Source organism: Crocodylus porosus, unplaced genomic scaffold, assembly GCF_001723895.1.
Source record: "Crocodylus porosus isolate Cpor-Errol unplaced genomic scaffold, CroPor_comp1, whole genome shotgun sequence".
Classification (NCBI taxonomy): domain Eukaryota; kingdom Metazoa; phylum Chordata; order Crocodylia; family Crocodylidae; genus Crocodylus; species Crocodylus porosus.
The window spans coordinates 63,040,491-63,048,940 of NW_017728906.1; positions in this window are offsets into that span (position 1 = coordinate 63,040,491).

Below are 8,450 nucleotides of genomic sequence, written 5' to 3' on the forward strand. Positions count from 1 at the left end.
CTGCGGGCAGCGTGGGGAAGCTCTGGGGGGGGGCAGCCGCGGTGCTGGGGGTGCGGCCGCCCGGGGCCGCCGGAGGTGTGTCCGTGTGCACGGCTGTGCCCGCTGCGTGTGTGCGACTGTGTGACCAGGTGTTTGCATGACTGTGCCTGTGTTGTGCGCGAGACCCTGTGTCTGTCACCGTCGGACCTCGTGTGTTTCGTGTGCGTGTGTCTTTTCATGTGCGTACGTCTGTTCTATGTGCATGTGTGTTTGTGACTGACCATATGTTTGCCTGTGTGTGACTGTGCCTGAGTTGTGTGCAAGACCCTGTGTCTGTCACTGTCTGACCTTGTGTGTGACTGTATGCACGTGCTCGTGCATGAGACTGTATCCATCTGTTGTGTGAGTGTGTTAGGGTGTCTGTTGCATGTGTATGTGTGTGACAGTCTGTGACTGTATGACTGTCAGCATGTCTCTGTTGTGCCTGTGTGTATGACTGTGTCTGTGTTGGTGGCTTTGTTGCCTGTGTGTTTATGACCGTTACTCTGTGCCGGTGTGTTGGTCTGTGTGTGATTGCTTGTTATGTGTGGATATCCTGTGACTTGTGAATGTGTGTGTAACCTTCCCCCCAGGCAGGGTCCCAGCCAGCTCAGGGCTCCCGGCTCTGTCTAGGCAGGAGCTGAAGTGGAGGTCAGTTATGGTTGGGGAAAACCCTCCCCATCCCCCTGCCTCCCTTGCCCCAAGTTTGAGGTCACTTTGGTGCATATTTGATGCTGCAGGATGCTGCACTGGGGCAAACCCAGTGGGGTGCTGGGCTCTGCACTGCCTCTTGCCTGGATGCCCACCTCTTCCCCCACAACCCTTGCCCTCCCTCAGGGCTGTCTCTGCGCCTGCCTGGGCACAGCTCCAGCCACAAGCTTTCGGTGGCAGTTGTGGCTGGGAGGGAGGGAGGAAAGGAGAGAGAGTGGGCTTCTCTCGGCAGGCAGCTCAGGCTTGGTGGATTCCCTCTCCGTCTTGGCCAGAGGAGCAGGGAATAAGGTTTCCTTGTGCTTCTGATGTGTTTGCATAGCCAGGGGTGAGTCAATGCCCCTCTGTTCGAGAGGGGCCTTGGCCGCGCCATGCTTTCTGTGGTGGTGCTCCCGAGTTCGTTGTGCAGGAAGGCAAGCAGGCAGGCGGTCACAAGTGCTCATAGTAAAAAACCTGAGCTGTAGGAGAGCCAGTCACTCAGAAGTGTGTGAGCTGTAGAAGAGTTTAGGATAGAAAGCTGTCCCTGATCAGCCCCTGCTTTGGAAGTGCCACCTGGTTTCCACTACTGCTTTTCAGTGCCACTGAAAACCTGTCTGATTTTACTCCGGACCATAACACAAGATGAATTAATACTTGTAAATATCCCTATCAATGTATAGGTATGGATAGCGTTACTGATCTATAGAAATATTGATGATCAAGTATTAATAAATGAAGTATTAATTTCATTTTATGATTCGAAGTAAAATGAGGTTTTTAGTGGTGCTGAACAGCAGTAGTGGAAACCGGCTGACACTTCCAAGTCACTGGCTGATATAAATGTTATATCTATAGATATAATCTGGAGTGCTGTGTCCAGTTTTGGGCCCCCCACTACAAAAGGATGTGGACGAATTGGAGGGAGTCCAACAGAGGGCAACAAAAATGGTTTGAGGGCTGCAGAACCTGTCTTGTGAGAAGAGGCTCAGGAAACAGCTTATTCAGTCTGGAGAAGAGAAGACGGAGAGGGGATTTAATAGCAGCCTTCAGTTACCTGAAGTGGGGTTCAAAAGAGGATGGAGCTAAACTGTTCTCAGTGGTGGCAGATGACAAACAAGGAGCAATGGTCTCAGGTTGCAGCAAGGGAAGTTTAGGTTGGATGTTAGGGAAAACTTTCTCACTAGGAGGGTAGTGAAGCACTGGAACGGGTTACCAAAGAGGTGGTGGAATCTCCAGCCTTGGAGGTTTTTAAGATTCAAATAGACAAAGCTTTGGCTGGGATGACTTACTTGGGGGTGGACTAGATGACCTCTTGAGGGCCCTAATACAACCCTAATTTTCTATGATTGTATGATTTATGTATTGCATAAATGAATGTGAAAATTAATATGACTGTTTACCAAACATTGTGATAAACATAAGATTACTAATGCAGTGATTTGCTTTAAGAAAATGATCACATTGTCATGCTTGGAGTTGGTCAATCTATCACTTTTCATACTGTAGTAGAAAGAGTAAAGAATAAATCACCTTTGGGACTAAAGGGAACATTTTCTATGTCTAAAAAGAATGTTATGGTAAAACACACATAAAGATGGGCTTTAAAATAATTTAAGGCATACACAAACGATTGCTGAGTGAGTTAGAGTGGATTATGGTGGATTATTCTTTAGAGCTATGTTATTTAATACCCCTTTGGATTGCTTTGTACAAATTTGACAAAGTGTGAAAAAAGCAACTGCAGCCTTCATAAAAATAATTCTCTTCACGTTACCCATCAGTACTGTCTTTAGTCGTTAGGGCAAATTGCAGAACAGATTGCAGCATTGTAGTAATTAAGTGGAACCTTATTTTATTAAAGTTAAATTTCATGCTCAGTTAAACTTTAGGAATAAAAAAGCACTCTCATGTGTGTTTCTTTCCTAAGTACTTACTTATTGCAGTTTAAAATATGTTAATACCTTTCTTCTCCCTACAGTCACTTCCTACTCATTCTGATTAATCAACTGTAAAAGGCTACAAAAATAATTAAACAGCCTTAGAGCCAAAGATTATATTTTATAGGCAAGAAGTGCTTTTGTCCAGGTATGTCAGTATTTTGGTGAGATATTTCAGGTTAAAAAATCATCTTCATTTCAAAATATGCAGAGTGAATCATGACAGGTGAATCCTTCAAGTGACTCCTAACAAGTCATCAGCAAAAGAATTAAAAATCCCATGCATTTTTAAAATTGGCTGATGGCTTTCAAAATATACTTACTTCAAATATAAACTGCTGTTCCATACAAACTTGATGTATAACCTTAACTGACTATGGGTTCTTTAATTTGTTTTTGTCTGCCAAAACATTGCAGGTTTAAATTAATTGAAGGCTTTTTAAAATCGGTCATGGTGTGGACCAAATCTTAATAGCTTGCAAATGTCAGGGGAAGCTTTCTGTGAGCCAATTGCTTCATATCACTGTAGCAACTACAGAAATTGCTTACATGGGAATGTAATGGTGAGAAGGCATTTACTGAATTTCTGTTTGTGTTTTCAAGCAGTTGAGCAGCAGGAAATAAGTAGAAGAGCCAACACCATGTGGGCAGCCAACTCTCTGTTTTACCAGCCAGTGCTCCACAGACCACCAGTAGTTTACAGATCACTGAACTCTGTGGCAGTTCATTCAGAAAACTTATTTGTACAGTCAAACTGCTTGGTTTTTTTTGGAGGGGGAAAGCTATTTTTTTTAAAAAGAGTACTTAATATTTACTGTACCCTATGGAGTTGGTATAAAGAAGAAAGATGCTAAGAGTGTAGAGCAAGTTTCTGATCTTTGTTTTCAGTATTTTATTGATTGGAAGCTTTACAACAATGGTAAATAATACATAATAGAACACGTCTTCTGTTTCAGAGAGTTCAGACCACAAGAGGTTAGAATGTTTTTGACACTATGGGTATCTATTTTAAATCTCCGGGTTTATCTTTTGAATCGTGTAGGTGTTTGCACCACTAACGGTATTAAAATTGCACTGGACTCCATAGAACGCTTAGAAGGATTTCGTGGCACCCTGATTGAGAATTGCTGCTTTATAGTAATAAAAGCAAGGCGCAAAGAAGAGTGCGATGTAAAACCAAGGCTAACTTTTCCGTTTCAGATCATCACTAAACTGAAGTTCTTTTAACTAATGTCTGATGAGCATTTTAACTTAAAATCCAGCCAACGTTATGTCATCTAATTCTCTTTGCTGCAAATCTGAAGATTTTTTGGCTTTTTTTATACATCTATATCAGTGTATTTGGGAATGAATACTCTGCAGTAGTTCAGTTTTTCAAAACATGCTTCTTTTTTAGTTATGGCGGGGGGGAAGATAAATTGCTGGTACAAGAAGAAACTGTATAAATGACCAAAGCTTAGCTCTGGCTTTGATGTCTGGAGTGATCATCTACCTTTTAAAAACATGTTTATATGATAAATTTTCTTCTTTACTTAAAAAGATTTAGTGGAAAAAACAGCCTCATTGTTTTAAGCTGGGTCTCTTCTGATGTGGTTCATTACGGTGAGCGTGTAGATGTTTCCTGTCCTGGACTTACTGGATATAAATGCAGTGTTCGGAGTATGGTTAATGGGAAACTGCTTCTTGCTGTTGCTTAGTATCAAAGGAGATGTTGGTGGTATTTTAGTGTAAGACTGAGGACATCAACTCACCAGCATGATGTTAAATGATTCAGAGGAACCTATTCTTTCATTTTAAAAGATGATGACCTAGTCTTCCTCCGGACAGGAGGATAAGAAAGATGGTAAAAGAAAGCCATAAACATCCTGCTGTCTGCATGAGGGTCCTTGGATCCCTTGTATGCAGTTAAATTAAATCATGTCTCATATACTGTGATGACTGCTTGTGTAACGCCTCTTTTTGTTTCTTACAAAGCCTATGGAAAAGTAAAACAAAAAAGTAAAGTCCAGTTGTTTTTTCAAGTAGGTTCCAGCATGACTCCTGCCATAGATATACATGCACCTTCTTCATACAGGATGTTTGTTTTGAATAGCAGTGTCTACCATGGTCTCACATCGCATTCTGTTCTGTCTCTTGCTCCCAGCGGAGTGGGTATTGGGTTGGAGCGTCTGCAACACTTTATTAGTTCCCTCCATGGTAGCAAGACTGCACTTGGGCTAAATTTGGGGCAAAAAAAACAATACTTCCAAATCTGAGTTTATATTAAAAAAACAAAAGCTACCCCACTAATCTTCTGTCCATCTCCTTCTACAATGGAGAGCAATGTTATGTACCCATCACACTGAAGACCCTAAGCCTTCAGGATTTAAATTCTGCTTAAACTGTGGCAGACTCCAATACCTCTTCTATCTGGGGGAGTGCCACAACTGTCATAAAAGTGCAGTATACAGTCCTTTTTGGAGATTTGCAGGTCAGGGATCACGTGGCTCCATTGTACTTGCTTGAGCAAGTGATCTGCTTCACTTGAAACCACTTCTAAAGCATCAACTGGTTGTCTTCAAGGAGTGTCTTTTTGAGCAGATACCATACACCAGTGATGAGTCATAGAACAAACTCTGAGGTTTCAAATAGCTTTCAATAGCTTTTGACTTAGCTATACTTCCATATAGCTACCCACTCCTCAAGGATTTGTTTTAGATCAATAGTGTCAAAAACAGTCTGACCTGTTCTGAGTTCTTGCAATAGAAGAATTGCTTTTGTATTTTTTCATAGGCAAAGAACAAATGAAAGTGAAGAACTAACTTTTGTGAGGATGCCTTGATTCTGATGTGCCTGGGGTATAAAAAAGGCTGAGAATTACTGCCATGAACAGAAAGGCAGGTGAGAAAAATGCTGTTGAAAGTGAGACCAGGCAACTCAGATTTTGCCCTGAAGTTTGGACTGCTATATCAACATTGCACCAGTACTTCAGCACCAGTACTGACTAATTCAATCTGTGAGCCTTGGGCACATATAGTATCATTAGGACTGGCCCAATGGCAGGGCTAGTTGGAGTCTAAACACTGTTAAGAGCAGCAAGAAGAGAACAGTCATCAGTTCTCCAAGAATGAATCACTTAAGTCCTCCACTTAGGTGGCTCAGCGAACCAGCACTGGGCTATTTGTGGCTCTGATTATGTAATGATTGAGATTTCCTCTTGGGATGTCTGTCATTGGAGTGAGTGAGACAGAGGCACAGGATTCAGTTGAGACATTAACTTGCAGTACTGCAGTTTGAAGACTTGTGTTTGTTAGTGCTGTTTTCACTCCATGCTACTCCCAAGCATTGGCAGGGATGCCTCTCCCTTATTTTTTGAGAGCTGTCCTAGACCATACATATAGATTGTCACCTTGAAAGACATGAGGAATTGGGCCAACCCAGTGCAAATGGGTAATATCCACATACCAAGCTATGTTAGATCCTATTCTGAGAGGTCTTAAAGAGGATGCAAGCAGGAATCCTGCTTTCTCATTACTTAAATCACGGACATGGAGCCATATCAGCACTGAAAACCTGGGAGTAATACAAAAAAAAAAATCATCTCCTGCTTGTATTGAAAAAGTTGCCATCATTACCTGACAAAGCCATAGCTGCCATTTCTGTGGCATCTGATTTAATTTGAAGCCTCTCTGATAGCTTATTTTTTGTTAGCAATTTGACCTCAGTTTGACAATCAGGATTGCTGTCTCCAGGAATGAGGGCGTACTAGATCCAACCAAAGACTGACAAACTGTAGCTCACTTCTAAATGAGTGAAGTGCTATCGAGTACCCCTTGAAAACTTCAGTCATGTCTGTTCTTAACCAAATTCGGGATTCTGGGTAGTCATAGTGGTGTAGGACATCTCAAAAGTCATGCTTGCGATCAGAGATCTTGAAAGGCTGGATCTTTAGAGATGGAATCTTACTCATCAGTATTTTTGCAACCACGTGTGGCAAACTACCAGGCATTGCTTGTCAAATATAATTACCTAATATGGAAATATTTCCCATTTGGGAGAATAGATATCTTCAGGACCAGGGTAGGGTCAAGTGCTCTGTCTGGAGGTTGCTGCAGACTTTGACTCTGACCTCTTACAGAAAGTCTTACAAATATTAGCCTCAACATTGGTAGGCTCATCAGACGGCCAGAATGCCCGTGTTTGAAATTAAGGCACTTCATCTGCTGCTGTCCCTACATCCCATCTTCTCCTGTCTCTCTTAACTACCATGCTCCTGTACCAGAGCTGATGGGAATGTGAGGAGCCAGAAACCTTATCTTTGGGAGACCTTGTCCCACTGGGCTCTGTTTGGTATAAATGGGAATTGGACATAGTTGAGCATGATTATCCCATTAACCTCCATGATTATCCCATTAACCTCCATGCCCTTCCCCTCAATCCTTTCTCTCACTCCCAAAATTTACCCTCTGGGGGTACCTTCTAGCAAGAGTCTCACAGAAGGAAATACTGTATTTACTTGCGTACCACATGTACCTTTCTTCCCAAAAATCAGTCTTCCAAAACTCGGGTGTGTGTCTGTTACAGAGAAGCTAGTTTTCCTTTGCTGGAATTGAAGCAGTGTAGAATAGAGCAAGCAGATGCTGTGACTCATGGCTCTCAAGATGCCTACAGCTTCTCTCTGGGGCTGCAAATAGAAGGGTAGAATCCAAAGTTAACTTCTCAGCTGCTGGTGAGGCAGTAGCTTTTTGTTGAAGAGCCACTGACCTGGCTGAGGGTGAGTGAGCTGCTGCATGCAGTCTGTAGTATCTTGATGGGAGTCATGGTGTGGAAGCAACACTTTATTATTTTCAGGAATTTGTATCAAAAAGTAATTACTGTAAAGAAGTAACAGTCCGGCTCCTGCCCTCACAAGGGTCTGGGGCCTAGCCTTGTTGCTGTTCTGCCATACCAGGAAGTTTCTGCAGCTTCATCCAGCCTGTCTCCTAGGATCCCACACTTCCCTGTGTCCTGGGCACTCTTCCCTGTGTCCTCAGTCACACAGTTGGCCACGGCTCTGGAAAAGTCTCCACCCCCCCCCACCCTTATAATCTGTTTCCCAAAAATAAGGTGCATGTTTTATTTGGGAGGGGGTGATGTGTGAGCAGATATGGTAGTTCTGTTGCCTCATCAAGAATCAAGAAGAAGTTTCTCAGGAACAGAAAAGAAGAGGCTTTACTTTGAGTATTTCCTTATCTGAAATGAGATTTTCATCCCATCTTAGACCCAAACAGATTGAACAAATGCATATGTTCTGAGATTCAAGTTGGTAACTTTTTGCCTCCCATTCTGTTTCTGTAGGCTCGAGACTGGCCCATAGCTTTTGGCTTCAGAGAAGCATACCTTCACCTAAATTTCCACCCCAGTCCTCAAGGTGTACTTGAGATTTGTTATGCATCAAATCATTGCGATACACAGTACTTACCCTATTGTATTTCTTTGAGATACTGTGATGACTATGGCTTCCATAGCCTACCCTCTATCCCTTCTTTTAAGATCCCCATGGACCAGTTTCTTAGCTATCATGGGCTTCGGGGGCTAAGTACAGACATTCAGAAAGCTGGAGCCTGAATTGATTCAATCTTTGCAGGTTAATCTAACCCACATAGGTTGAACCGGCAAGCGGGTGAACAGACATTCACTTTCGATTCCAGAAATGCAGCCACATGCACCCCTTGGCTTCTGCCTGAGCCACTGCAGGCAAGAGCAAGCCCTCCCTTCCCTTCCACAGTGGCTGGACTGGAGGCAAGCTGAACTGAGGGAGCGGATGCAGCCAGGCAGGCCTGAGTATGA